General features: G+C 41.2%; 1 pseudogene; it reads left to right on the top strand.

The window, feature by feature from the left end:
• Positions 1–476: 476 nt before the first annotated feature.
• On the top strand, positions 477–9,774 carry LOC101441563 (protein DEK pseudogene; annotated as a pseudogene).
• Positions 9,775–15,436: the final 5,662 nt, after the last annotated feature.

The raw sequence follows: 15,436 nt of genomic DNA, 5'->3' as shown, positions 1-15,436 counted from the left end.
TCATACCAAAAGATGTACAAATCTTTTGTGGACATATGTTTTCATTTCTCTTGGGAAAATAACTAGGAGTAAAATTGCCGAGTCATATAATAAGTGATGTTTAACTTTATGAGATATTGCCAAACTGTTTTCCAAAGTGTTTTACCATATCACACTTTCCAGCAATGTGTGATAGTTTCTTTGTTTCACTTCCTGGCCAATAGGTGATAGGTGTTGTCATTTTTTTTTTAATGTTAGCCATTTTATTGAGTGTGAAATCGTATCTCAGTAGTTTAATTTGAATTTCCATTTCTGAAGAACCTCCTTTAAGAGATTCTTAGAAGGTAGAATGAGTAAGGTTTTTTTAATGACTGTTTGATGTGAATGGTGAAGGAGAAGGAGGTCTTGGTTTTAAAAAAGAAGGAATCTGCTTTGGGGTACATATAATGAGTCCATTTGGGGGACTGCTAACTCGTCGGTTCACGGCATCTATCAAGATGAGGCTAGAAGGTACCCATAAATGTGACTTTGAAGCTGACTATGGATTTGGAAATAGAATTGGAAGCATGCAGTTGAAGCCATGTCAGGAGATAGTTGAATAAGAAGGGGACTGAGTCTGGAACACTGAGGGGTGTCACCCTCACAAAATGGGCAGGAGGAGATACTTGGAAGGAGGAACGAGGGATTGTGGGGAGTGTCCATCCTTCTACCCAGCTGGCAGGAGCTGGGCCTAGTCTGGACTATGAGATCCCAGGAGTCAGGGATAGCCTGGCATGGGGGACCAGCTTGCCTGTGGTCTACTGTGGGTGGCACTGAGGAGCAAACTGATGAGGCTGTGCTACATGGAGGAAAAAAGATAAATTCAGGAGAAAAAGAAATCAGCAGCAGGGATGCAGAATTCAAGAAACTAGATTAAAAGCTCTAGTTTGTAATAGAATGACTATGCTTGGTTCTTGGGTGGGGAGGGAAATATTAAGGGTGCCAGTTAGCTTAAGGGTTCAGGGCCTAAACTAGGGTGAGTGAGTGGGCCCTGATCCTGCACTGGCCCAACGTTGAGAGTGAGTGCCTCCTTAAATGTTGTGCCCAGGGTACCTCACATCACCCTAATTCCACCCTATAGGGAGGTATGTTATTGTCAAAGTGAAAGAAGAGAATTTCAGGAATGAAGAGGTGGCAAGTAATATCAAAACACCACAGAAAGGTCAACTAGAATAAGGATGAAAAAGAGTTCCTTGGACCTATCAGGATGGCCTCAGGGACTTCAAAGAGAACAGTTTTATGGAATGGAGGGTGGAAGCCAAGCCGCTGTGGATTGAAGAGAGATAGGGTGGGATGTGTCTTAGTTTGCCAGGCTTCTGTGACAAATACCACACAGTGGGTTGGCTTCAACAACAGGAATTTATTGTCTGATGGTTTTAGAGGCTGACGTCCCAAATCAAGGCATGGACAAGACCATGCTTTCTCCTTGAAGTCTATAGCATTCTGCGGCTGGCTTGCTGCAGTCTTTGGAGCTCCTTGGCTTGCATCTCTGCCTGCTGTCACATGATGATCTCTCTCCTTCTGTCTACTTTACTGGTTTCTGCTGACTTCTGGCTTCTTTCCGTGTGGCCTTCTCGACTGTGTCCAAATTTCTTCTGCTTCTAAAGGACTCCAGTCATGTGGATTAAGACCCACCCTGATTCAGCTGGGCCACACCTTAACTAAAAATAGCATCTTCAAAATATCCTATTTACTCAAGGTCATACCCACAGGGATGCAGATTAAGATTAAGAACAGGATTTCCAGGAAGGTGGAAGGCTAGAAGGACATGGGACTCTCTTCTCTCCCAGAAAAATAGAGGAGAAGCAGAAATGGCCTGGGAAAAAATCCCCTAGGGTTTAGGACACCAGGGGAAGGCTGGAAACCACCCAGAAGAGAGAGGAACAAAGGAAAAGAATCGTGAAGGCAAAACTGTGAGTTAAAAACTGCGGCTGCTCTGCCGGCACCCTCCTCCACACTAAAGACACTTTTGAATACTCAGGCCTCTGGGCCTGGTGGCTACAGACAAAGAGGGATCCACCTCTTCAGGAAAGGGGAGAGAGAGGAACACAGGCTAAGGCTGACTTAGCTTCTGACCCACAGATATGGTCTGCTGTATCCCAGGAGCCCTTCCAGGCCAGATGGGACCACACCATTGTTTGCCCTGGGAGCCAGCATGGGACTAAAGAGATCGACTCTCTCCTCCCTCTCTACTAATCAGGTCTGATTGTTGAGGGCGCACCTCCCCAGGAAAGGGGAGAGAGAGGGTCACAACCTAAGGCTGACTTAGCGTCTGACCCACAAATTTGGCCTGCTGTGTCCCACAGCACTTAAAGGCTGGGTGGGGCCGAGCCGTTGTTTGCTTGAGAGCCAACTCTAGGCTCAAGTGATATGGGATTGAAGAAATCTGACCCTCTCAGTCTCCCTTTTTACTATCCAGGACTCATTGTTAGGACACAGGGGAGTGCAATTGTTTCCTACTGGGGGACGGGGTGCTGCCATTGAAGGCTGGAGAACTGTCTTTGAGAAAGTTTGAATTCCAAGGCTCTTAGCCTCCAGGTGATCTTCTATCATAGGGGTTCTTAACCTTTTTTTTTTTTATTACCCCCTTTCCCCCCTTGCGGCTTGCTTGCTGTCTGCACACTGTGTTCGTTTGCTGTGTGTTTCTCTGTGTCTGTATTTATTTTTATTTATATCCCCTCCCTTGTGGCTTGTGTGCTGTCTGCTCTCTGTGTCTGTCTGCTGTGCATTCTTCTGTGTTTTTTTTTCTTGTCTCCCTTTTTATTGTGTCACCTTGCTGAGCTGGCTCTCTATGGTGCACGGGCCAGCAGCTCTCCACAGCATGCGGGCGAGCCTGCCTTCACAAGGAGGTCCTGGGACGTGAACCCAGGGCCTCCTATATGGTAGACGGGAGCCCAACTGATTGAACCACAGCTGCTTCCTTCTTAATCTTTTTTGTTCAATAGACCCCTTTGCCAGTCTGGTGAAAACCACAAACCCCTTACTAGATCCACACTATGCTGTATATTATTTAATAAATAAATCACACCTATACCAACACATTCCCACAAGAATAAAGTTTTTCTTGAACTCCAATTCAAGTTCACAGACCCCTTGTTAAGAAACCCTGCACTGCCACATTGATCCAGTCTGTGTTGCAGCGAACACATTCTTATCGGGCATTGAACTGAGAGGGCTGCCAAAGCGTGCCATCTGCTGGCAAACCAAGGAAGTGCATGTGAGGAATGAAAAGTAAAAGGCTTTTTTCCAGTCTTTAGAGGCACCCTCTCCAAAGCCCTCGGAAGCAGGTCTGCAACCCATTATTAGGCCCAGAGCCCAGTTTTGAGCAACTAACAGGGACAATCCTAAAGACCCAGGTTGAAACAAGAGTCAAAGAAGAGCAGTAACACAGCTTCCTGCCTACTAAATTCCTATGAAAAAGAGAAATTGAGCATCTGAGTAAACTCACTATCTTAATCAGAGGCCTAGACAGCAGCAAAAAATTATGAGCCATACTAAGAAGATGGAAGACATGGCCCAAGAAAAGGAATACATCAAAGCCCCAGAAGAGATGCAGGATTTGAGACAACAAATTAACAAGATGCACACAAATTTCCAAAATCAATGAGTTGAGAGACAATATGGCTAAAGGGATGAATGATATCGAGACATTGATTCAATGATATAGCCATGCTCAGAGTGTGCATCTTTTTCAACAAACAGGGAAGATATTCCCAGCCAGATTCCACAGAGTGTCATGTGGATCAGGGAGCAAATAGGAATAAAATAGTTAAGTGCCTGTGAAACCAACCACTGCCTCATTCTTCTCCCTGTTGTAGTGAACTTGAATGCCAAAGCCACAGTGATTGCTTTAGCCAAGACATTGGAAACAGCCACAATAAACACAATTCTAAATGTGATTTGTCAGAGAATGCAGGTGACTGTGTTGGGACTACTGATGAAGACTAAGGAGCAGAAGCAGCACAGGGTGAAAGAGATAAGCAGGAGGTAGCCAATAGTCCTGTTATTGGCCTTGACCATGAAAATGTCCCTGTGTTTCACAAAGATTCTAAGAATAGCAGCAATGAGGAAAGAGGAGCAAAGAGCTGTGCAGACCAGAGCCATCCCCAAAGGGTCTTCATAAGCAAGGAAGGTCACAGATCTTCTGGAGGAGCAGTTCCTTTTACTGTTTCCATACTGATAATCTGTGCACTTCACAAACTGATCCATATCTAGAGAGAAATGCAAAGGGTCATCAGCCTAAGTTCAGTAATTTTCTCTCATTCACAGGGCCCCAAAATAATCAAATCGGACAATTTTATGCAAATCTTTCCAGCTCATATTTATGCTAAATAACCCTGTGATTTACTCTGCTTGGTTTTCTTCCCCCAAACTTTCTCTTAGAACTCTGCTCTTGTTTTTATTTTTTTAAGATTTATTTATTTATTTAATTCCCCCCCTCCCCCGGTTGTCTGTTCTCTGTGTCTATTTGCTGCGTCTTGTTTCTTTTGTCCGCTTCTGTTGTCGTCAGCGGCACGGGAAGTGTGGGCGGTGCCATTCCTGGGCAGGCTGCACTTTCGCGCTGGGCGGCTCTCCTTACGGGGTGCACTCCTTGTGCGTGGGGTTCCCCTATGCGGGGGACACCCCTGCGTGGCATGGCACTCCTTGCGTGCATCAGCACTGCGCATGGGCCAGCTCCACACGGGTCAAGGAGGCCCGGGGTTTGAACCGTGGACCTCCCATGTGGTAGACGGACGCCCTAACCACTGGGCCAAGTTCGTTTCCCTGCTCTTGTTTTTGATGTTCAGTCCATCAATTGGATAACAATTGAATTTTCATTTCATTTCACTCACTGTTGAGCTTATATTCTTATCTTTATTAAAATGTATTTATTGATTTTTAAGATATACTCATTAAAGGACACAAATTCTAAATGTACTGATTAATGAATGAAGAAGTATATGCATGGGTAACACCACACAGGCCATGGAGTAGAAGATATCCAGCTCATCAGACACCCCTTTCCTAACCCCTTCAAAACACCACATCTCTTACATCGCCAAAGATACTACCGTGCTGATTTCTAACCCCATAGATTTGTTCTGCTTGGGTGCTTTCCCCCAATATTCAATTAATCCCTGTGACTTCAGTTTGGATCATTTTACTTTCTTATTTATCCTTATGCTGAAATGACATTACTGTGACTTTTATTTTTATTTTTAAAAAATATTTATTTATTTATCTCCCCTTCGCCCCCACCCCGGTTGACTGTTCTCTGAGTCTATCTGCTGCGTCGTCTTCTTTGTCCACTTCTGTTGTTGTCAGTGGCATGGGAATCTGTGTTTCTTTTTTTTGTTGTTGCGTCATCTTGTTGTGTCAGCTCTCTGTGCGAGTGGTGCCATTCTTAGGCAGGCTGCACTTTCTTTTGCACTGGGCAGCTCTCCTTATGGAGTGCACTCCTTGCGCGTGGGGCTCCCCTACATGGGGGACACCCCTACACGGAGGACACCCCTACGTGGGGGACACCCCTGCATGGCACGGCACTCCTTGCGCATATCAGCACTGCGCATGGGCCAGCTCCACATGGGTCAAGGAGACCTGGGGTTTGAACCGTGGACCTCCCATGTGGTAGATGGATGCCCTAACCACTGGGCCAAGCCCGCTTCCCCTACTGTGACTTTTAAAATGATGAAATAGAATAAATACTCCCATTCCATTCTTCTCCTGAAAAAAAAAAAGACATTGAGCAAGCCCAAAGAAGAATTTGAAAACCTGAATAGAAAAGGAATTAGAGCTCATGGGAATGGAAAACATAATAGGTGAGATGAAAAATACATTAGAGGCAAAAATCATCAGACCCAAAATGATAGAAGAAAGAATAAGTGATACAGAAGACAGAACAGCTGAAATTGAAGAGAGAAAAGAACAGAGAAAAGAATGGGAAAAAATGAGCAGGGGCTCAGAGAGTGGAATAACAACATGAAACATAACAATATACATGCCATAGAAGTTCCAGAAGGAGAAGAGAAGAGAAATGGGCAGAAAGTATTTGAGGAAATAATAGTTGAAAATTTCCCAACTCTCATGATCACTTCTTAGTAAACTTACATGTCCAAGAAGCACAGCATACTCCAATCACAAAAAATGTGAATAGACCTACTCCAAGACACATACTACTCAGAATGTCAAACATCAAAGATAAAACTCTGAGAGCAATGAGAAGCAAACCATCACATACAAGGGATGCCCAGTAAGACTTACTGGGAATTTCTCATCAGAAACCATGGAGATGAGAAGACAGTGGTATGATGCAATTAGGATACTGAAAGAGAAAAACTGCCAGCTGAGAATTCTTCATCTAGCAAAATTGTCCTTCAAATATGAAGGAGTGCATAAAATATTCACAAACAAACAGAAACTAAGAGAATTTGTAAAAAAAGAATTCACCTTTGCAGGAAATATTAAAGGAAGCCTTGGAAACTGAAAGACAAGAGAGAGAGACTTGGAGGAGAATAAAGAAAAAAGAATAGCAGAAAGGATAACTAACCAAAAGAGTAAAATTAAAAAGACACCTGAAAATAAGATATGACATATGAAAACCAAAGAGTAAAATGGTGGAAGTAAATAATGCATTTACAGTAATATCATTGAACATGAATGGATTAAACTCCCCAATCAAAAGATACAGGATTCTGGGAAGCAGAGAGCTTGGCCAGCAAGAGCAGCCTGAGCACCTTCTCCTTGGCACTTGCTGCCCAGAGCCTCCTTGTGCCCTTGCACACCAAGCCTGCAGTACTGGGGACCCACTGTCATCAGCAGGTCATCCTTGGTGCCCACTGTGAAGGGAAAGGGAACCCACACCCAGCCCACCTCAGAGAAAGAGCACAAGATACTTAGCAGGAGAGAAGAAAATTAAGAGGATGAGGAGAACAACAACAAGAGGAAGAGGAGGAGAAAGAAAAAAGAGTCTCATAGTGGAAGGTAAGAGGGAAAAGAGAAAGGTGGAGAGGTTGACAATGCAAGTCTCTTCCTTACAAAGTGAACCATTTTCAATTGCACAAGGGAAGGGACAGTAACTCTGTGAAATTGAAAAGGTACATGGGAAATGGATTTGGCCTAGTGGTTAGGGCATTCATCTACCACATGGGAGGTCCACGGTTCAAACCCCGGGCCTCCTTGACCCGTGTGGAGCTGGCCCACGCACAGTGCTGATGCACGCGAGGAGTGCCATGCCACGCAGGGGTGTCCCCGGCGTAGGGGAGCCCCATGTGCAAGGATTGTGCCCCGTAAGGAGAGCTGCCCAGCACAAAAGAAAGTGCAGCCTGCCCAAGAATGGCGTCATACTCACGGAGAGCTGACACAACAAGATGGCACAACAAAAAGAAACACAGATTCCTGTGCCGCTGACAACAACAGAAGCGGACAGAGCACACAGCAAAATAGACACAGAACATACAACTGGGGTGGGGGGAAGGGGAGAGAAATAAATAAATTAAAAAAAAAAAAGAAAATGTACATTTCCTTCTGAATAAGAAGAAAACTGGGAAACAAATGTGGCTTAAGTGATTAAGCTCCCACCTACCACATGGAAGGTCCCTGGTTCAGTGCCTGGTATTTTCCTAAGGAAGACAGCAAGCTGCCATGATGGGCAGGCATGGCAAGCTGGTGCAACAAGATGATGCACCAAGAGATACAAGAAGAGAAACATAATGAGAGACACAACAAAGCAGTGGAGCAGAGGTTCCCTGTGCCTCATAGAAAGGACCAGCAAGACAGCGAACAGGGAAGCGGATGTGGCTCAACAGATAGCATCCACCTACCATATAGGAGGTCCAAGGGTTCGATATGCAGGGCCTCCTGGCTCATGTGGTAAGCTGGCCACATGCAGTGCTGCTGTACTCAAGGAGTGCTGGCCCACGCAGGGAAGCCCCTGCATAAGGGAGCCCCCCATGCAAGGAGTGACCCCTGCACAAGGAGAGCCTCCCTACGTGAAACTGCAGCCCGCTCAGGAGTGATGCCATGCACATGGAGAGCTGATGCAGCAAGATGGCGCAACAAAAAAGAGACACAGATCCCCAGTGCCACCTGATGAGGATACAAGAGGACACAGAAGAACACACAGCAAATGGTCCCAGAGAGCAGACAACGGGGTGGGGGTGGGGGCAGAGGGAAATAAATACATAAATCTTTAAAAAAAAAAAGACAGCGAGCTGATGCAGTGAGCTGACACAACAAGATGACACAACAAGAGACACAAGAAGAAAAAATATAATGAGAGGCACAACAAAGCAGGGAAAGACAGTGGCTAAAACAATTAGGTGCTCCCCTCCCATATCAAGGTCCCGGGTTTGGTTTGGTTTGGTGCCTCCTAAAAGAAACAAGGAAGACGAACAGACACAGAAGTGCAACAACAAGGGAAGTGGGGAGAAATAAATAAAAATAAAAGATAAATCTAAAAAAAAAAGAGAGAAAATGGATGAACTCAGAAATCTACATAAACTGCTTTACAACAGACCAGGCACTGTCATTAAAGAAAAATGTGTTGGGAAGCGGATGTGGCTGAAGTGATTGGGCCCACATCTACCATAAGGGAGGTCCAGGGTTTGATTCTCAGGACCTCCTGGTGAAGGCAAGCTGGCTGCGTGACGACCTGGCCCGGGTGGACAGCTGGCACAGCAAGATGAGCAACAAAAAGAGACACAGGAGAGACAATAAGAGATGCAGCAGACCAGGGAACTGAGGTGGTGCAGGAGATTGAGCACCACTCTCCCACTCCAGAAGGTCCCAGGATCAGTTCCTGATGCCACCTAAAGAGAAGACAAGCAGACACAGAAGAATGCACAGCAAAGCAACACAGAGAGCAGACAATGGTGTGTGTGTGTGTGTGAGGGTGGTGGGCAGAAGTAGCAGGAGAGAAGTAAATAAATAAATCTTAAAAAAAAAAAAGAATATGGGTCAGTGAAGTGGCTTTCCATTTGAAAAAAGAAGTATACAATAAAAAATAAGGAAGAAATGTTGAAAAATTTTAGAACTGCCATGTTGAAGAGTATCTTTGAGGTCTTTGATTTGGAAAGATCAGGGGTATAAATAGTGAACTGGCGAAGTGGATCTTGAATTTTTTAATGCATCCAAAGCCTTCAGGCAAATGCTTGCCAAAATCCAAAAAAAAAAAAAAAAAAAAAAAAATTTCTAGCAAAGGCAGCAAAAAGGAATGGAACAATTCTGAAATGACAAGGAAAACTAAGTGAACCGAATGTCCTGAAATTCTGTCAGATGAATCTAGAAGTGATGAAGATGAAAAGAAAACAAGGCAGAGTCTTCAGATGATGAAGATAAAGAAAGCAAAGAGAAGCCACCGAAAAAGTCATTTAAAAGAGAAAAGCCTAAGCAGAAAGCCACTCCTAAAAATAAAAAGTCTGTGAAAAGTGCTAATGTTAAGAAGGCAGATAGCTGCACCACCAAGAATCAAAACAGTTCCAAAAAAGAAAGTGAATCTGAGGATGGTTCAGATGAAGAAACTTATATTAAAAAATTGAAGAAACCGCCTACAGACAAAGAGTTAAAGGAAGCAGTAAAGAAATTATTGGCCAGTGGTAATTTGGGGGAAGTCACAATGACGCAGATTTGCAAAGAGATGTATGAAAATTATCCTGCTCATGATTTAACTGAAAGAAAGGAATTCATAAAAACAAATGTTAAAGAGTTAATTTCTTGAGATAGAAGTTAGAAACTGATGACTTGTTCCCATGGACTTGAACATCTGATTTATACCATTATACCAGCAAGAAATGTATTTCCTTTTCTAAATCCTTGTTAAGCATTGTATTGATAGAACTTACTGCTGATCTTTACATTTTAAGTATTACCTAAATTTATGTTTGCCATTTTAAATTGCATTTTAATGCAGTTTTTAGTTTATAAAACCTTGCCTGGCAGTAATTATTTTTGCTTTTATAGCTGTGTTTTGTACATTTTGGAAATCTTTATATAAGGTCAGATTCTTGAACTATTGTGGGTGCTTTTTGGTGTTCTTAGTGTAATTTTTATATTTTAAAAACAAATTTGTATTATATAAAGTTTTAAAATTTCTTTTGTGCAGATCAATTTTTAAATTCATAGAGGTAGGTATATTTCCAGTTACAAACTATGAAATGTCAGTGTTCAGCCAGATGGTGTGACATAGAAGTGAAAAGTCAAAATTCAATAAAGGTGGGAAGCTGATGTGGCTTAAATGATTGGGCTTCCTCCTACCATATGGGAAGTCCCAGTTTTGGTTCCCGGTACTTTCTAGAGAAGATGAGCTGGCATGGCGGTCAGGCATGGTGAGTTGACGCAATGAGATGACGTAGCAAAAGAGACACAAAGAGGAAAGACAATGAGAGATACAATAAACCAGGGAGCTGAGGTGACTCAGATGACTGAGTGCCTAGTACATGGGATGTCCTAGGTTTGGTCCCCAGTGCCTCCTAAAGAGAAGATGAGCAGACACAGAGAGCACATAGCAAATAGACACAGAGAGCAGATAGTGACTGCAAACAACACGGGCGGGGGGAAAATAAATTAAAAAAATGAATCTTAAAAAAAATCAGTAAAGTTAACTGAAGGAACAGATAGTTCTGCTTTGCCTTGAAAATGTCAAAAAATTGTAGTTTTAGTGTTAACTCTGCAAAAGTATCTGTAGATACATTGTATTTTATATTATTTGTTTTTTAAATAACACTTTTTAAAATTAAAGTTAATAGATCACATAGAATGTTACATTAAAAAAACATAAGAGGTTCCCATATAACCCACCCCCACCCCCATCGTTTTTGTAAAATTGTATTTTTTTGAAGATATATACATCACATAAAATGTTACATTATAAAAAACATAAGATTCCCATATACCCCCATCCCCCCACCCCACTCCTCCCACACCAACAACCTCCCCCATCATTGTGGCACACTCATTGCACTCAGCAAACACATTTTGGAGCACTGCTGCACCACGTGAATAATAGTTTACCCTTGTAGTTCACACTCTCCTCCAGTACATTCAGTGGGTTATGGCAGGATATATGAACTCCAGAGCTATCTGCCATGACCATATCCCTGTGGGTCTCTGTAGCCCTCAGGAGAACCAGTACTTGGGGTTGTATCCACTTGGGCTGTTTCTGGGGTCCTCCTAAGGAGTGCATAAGTGTGGCCCCTTTGATGACCTCCTGACTCTTTTTTGAAGACTCTTAACTGTATAACCTCATTTGTCTTTGCAATTTCCCCCTTTTATTCCAGGTCAAACAGCAGTTTTTAACACATGATCCTACATGTGGGCTGAGATATTCTGCTGGTCTGAGTTGACCCTTTTATTCAAGGTCTTTTTCTATTTACATCACCAGCTGGTGCTTGGTAGTAATCCCTCAGCACCAGGGAGGCTCATCCCTGGGAGTCATGTCCCATGCTGGGGGAATGTAATGCATTTACATGCTGAGTTTGGCTTACAGAGTGGCCACATTTGAGCAACATGGAGGCTCTTAGGAGGTAACTCTTAGGCACCCTGCAGCTCTATGCCTAGTTCATATTTCAGGCACACAGACTCATAAAAATAGTCATCAGTATCAAGCGTTCATTGTTGGAAAATCCTTCTTTGTTGGTCTTTGCCATTGCACTTGGGGGGTTGTTGCTGTTCTGTTGAGGAATGTGATAGAGCTCCCCTGGCTAGGAACTCAGCACTCCCTCAGTTGTCATTTGTAACTGTAGCTACTCTGAAAATACCCAACATATAAATACCCAATATATCCAAACACTTTTATGTCCCCTATATACATGCCCTGGAGAATTCCCTCCCAACCATGTGCCCCCATCAATAACACCTCACACCAGTGTTCCTCTCCTGCCATAGTTGAACCTCTCTGTGGTCCAAAACTTCTTTAACAATGAAGCCAAATATATTGCCAAATTCAGTTAATAGGAAAATATAATATAGTGATGGGTTTAAAGATTAGAAGTGTACATACTAATTCAGAAATACTAAGATAAAGTAAAAGTAAATTGGTGTATTAATAAAAATGAACAATATTACAAAGGTTTGTTTTTAACATTTTGCCTTTCATCACTGTAATAGGTGTTGCCCGGTATGTATAGTGGCAAGGCACTATCTTTCATGCTTCCTCAGTGTCTACATCCATTCTTTTTATAAAATTTTTTTCTAATTTTTAATTTTGTCTTAAAAAAAGTTTTAGATCACAGTAATTCACATATACAATATAGGGAACTCCCATATATCCAATATCAAACCCATTCCCCCTTCCCTAGCAATGATCTTTTTACATGTTCATGTTATATTTGCTGCAGCTGATGTGCAGATTTTGAAACATATCTTTCAAACATGGTTCCATTTTGGTTCACATTATGGTTTATATTTTAGACTGTACAAATTTCTAAACTTTTACTTTCCTTATGTTTTACATTATGGTTTACATTTTAGCTTATAGACTTGTATATTTTTGGTGTACATTAACATGTCCTATATCCATCATTACATGATCTTGTGGAGCACTTCCATTGGCCCCTAGTTACTCTGCTTCCATCTATTCTTTACTTCTCTCCCCTTCGTAGATACATTTTAAAGTAAGGACAGACCAATAGCAAAACAGTTTCAAAAACTTGGGAAATTTTTACTGTTCGGCTTATAGTAAATGAACTGATTTTTATTAACTGCTTTTGCCCATATAAAATGCTGATATTTACAGGAAACCTAGCCACTTTCATAATTAAGATAAATCTATCAGGTCAAATAGCAAAGGAAGATAATATGCAGACAGCAGCGGATTTCTCTGATAGTATTTCTCAAAAGTGATAACACTTATTTTCACATTAAAGAAATTTGATGTATTTGTGGAATCAGGGTCATTGAGTTTTTTTTTTCTAAGATTTATCTATTTATTTATTTCTCTCTTCTTCCTGCACGCCTGCCGCAGTTAGGGCCATTGAGTTTTACTTTCTGGCCAATCAGGATTCTAGGTAATCAACCAATCCTGAATGAGACTAATATTTTCTTTCATATTAACTATCTTAATCAGTTTAAGTAATCTATCTCTGAATTTTAAAATAAAACATGCTTATGAGAAAATTGGACCTTTGATATATGAAATTGAGTTAAAAATATCAGAACAGAAATATGTAAAAATATTATATATTTAATGTTAACATGTACTTTCACAGGTTCGGTTAGTTGCCTGATAAAGTTACTAAGACATCAGGGAAAGGGATACTTCATACAAATGAATGGAATAAGCAACTGAATGAGGCTGCAAAATTGGCCTTTGATTTTAAATATTTGTTGCTATAAGCCTTTTCAAAAATAATGTATCAATAATGTTCTAGTGAAAAAAAGAAAAAGACATAGGCTGACAGAATGGGTAAAAAAAACCCCATAAGCCATCCATATGTTACTTACAAGAGACTTACTATAGACTCAGGGATACAAACCAGCTGAAAGTGAAAGGTTGAAAAAAGATGCTCCACGCAAATAGTAACCAAAAAAGAGCAGTGGTAGCTATACTAATATTGGTGAAAAAAACCAGACTTTAAATGCAAAAAAGTTATAAAAGATACCGAAGGCCATTATATGTTAATAAAAGGGACAATCCATCAGGAAGATATAACAGTCATAAATATCTATGCACCTAACCAGGGTGCCCCAAAATAAATGAGACAAAGTCTGGCAAAACTGAAGGGAGAAATAGGCATTTCTACAGTAGTCATTGGAGACTTCAACATCCCACTCACGTCATTAGATAGAACACTAGACAGAAGATCAACAAGGTAACAGAATTTGAACAATATGATAAAAGAGTTTGACCTAATAGACATACAGATGCTGCATCCAAACTCATTTGGTTATACATCCTTCTCAAGTGCCCATAGATCTCTCTCCAGGATAGACCACATGTTATGTCACAATGCGGCTCTCAATAAATATGAAAAGGTTGAAATTATACAAAGTATCTTCTCAGATCATAATGAAATGAACCTGGAAATCAGTAATCAGACAAAGGTAAGTTTGCAAATGTGTGGAGGCTAAGCAACACACTCCTAAATAACCAGTGGGTCAAAGAAGAAATTATAATTGCAATCAGTAAATATATTAGACAAATGAAAACGAGAACACAGCCTATCAACCTTAAGGAATACAGTGAAAAGCAGTCTTAAGAGGGAAATTTATAGCCTTAAACATCTATAATAAAAAAGAAGAAAAAGCTAAAATCAAAGATTTAACTGAACAACTGGAGAAACTAGGAAAAAAAAAAAGTACACCATTCCCAAAGCAAGCCAAAGAAAGAAATAATAAAGAGTAGAACAGAAATAAATGAAATTCGGTACAAAGAAGTAGAGAAAAGTCAACAAACCAAAAGCTGGTTCTTTGAGAGTATCAAAATTGACAAACCCTTAGCTAGACTAACAAAGAAAAAAAGAGAGAAGATGCAAATAAATACAACCAGAAATGAAATATAACCAGGAGGTTATAACTGACCCTACAGAAATAAAAAGGATCATAAGAGGATATTATGAGAAACTATGCCAAAAAACTAGACAACCTAGATGAAATGGATAAATTTCTAGAAATGCACAACCAATCTACACTGACACTACAAGAAATACAAGAACTTAACAAACCAATTGTAGCAGTTTGATATTGTTTTTGAATTCCAAAAATAGATATTGAATTATGTTTGTAAACTGGTCTGCCTGAGGTTTCACTTTTACTTGATTAAATTATGATTAGGGCTTTGATTGGGCCACATCAGTAGGGCGTTAAGTCCCCGGCCCCTTGGTGGGTGGGAACTCACAGATAAAAGACATGGCAAAGGACAGAGTTGGGAGTTTTGGATACTGGAACCCTGGAAGTAAAAACACAGGAGAAGAACACAAAGGAATAGAGGGAAGGCTCGATTAGATATGGCAGAAGACCTGGGAAGAGAGACAAACTGTTTGCCTGATAGTCTACAGCTGGCCTTGTGGAAGAGGTGAGTAGCTGAGCCTGAAAAGAAAAGAACCCCCGGAAGAGAGGAACCCAGGAAGCCTGAACCCCTGGCAACCATCTTCCTCCAATATGGGGCAATAGATTTTGGTGAGGAAAGTAACTTATGCTTTACACCCTGGTAACTGTAAACTTCTATCCCAAATAAATACCCTTTATAAAAACCAACTAATTTCTGGTATTTGCATCAGCACCCCTTTGGCTGACTAATGCACCAATCGCATTTAAAGAGATTGAATCCATCATCAAATATCTTCCACCAAAGAAAAGTCCAGGACCAGGTAACTTCACAGGAGAATTTTACCAAGAATTTTTTTGAAAATATACTGGATACATATAATTTTTTTGCATCATGCAATATGTTGCACAATATATTTGGTTCATAGCAACACAATCATGCATTATTTATGCTTTTCTG

Source organism: Dasypus novemcinctus, chromosome 23, assembly GCF_030445035.2.
Source record: "Dasypus novemcinctus isolate mDasNov1 chromosome 23, mDasNov1.1.hap2, whole genome shotgun sequence".
NCBI classification, from domain to species: Eukaryota; Metazoa; Chordata; class Mammalia; order Cingulata; family Dasypodidae; genus Dasypus; species Dasypus novemcinctus.
This window is presented reverse-complemented; position numbering and strand designations above follow the sequence as displayed.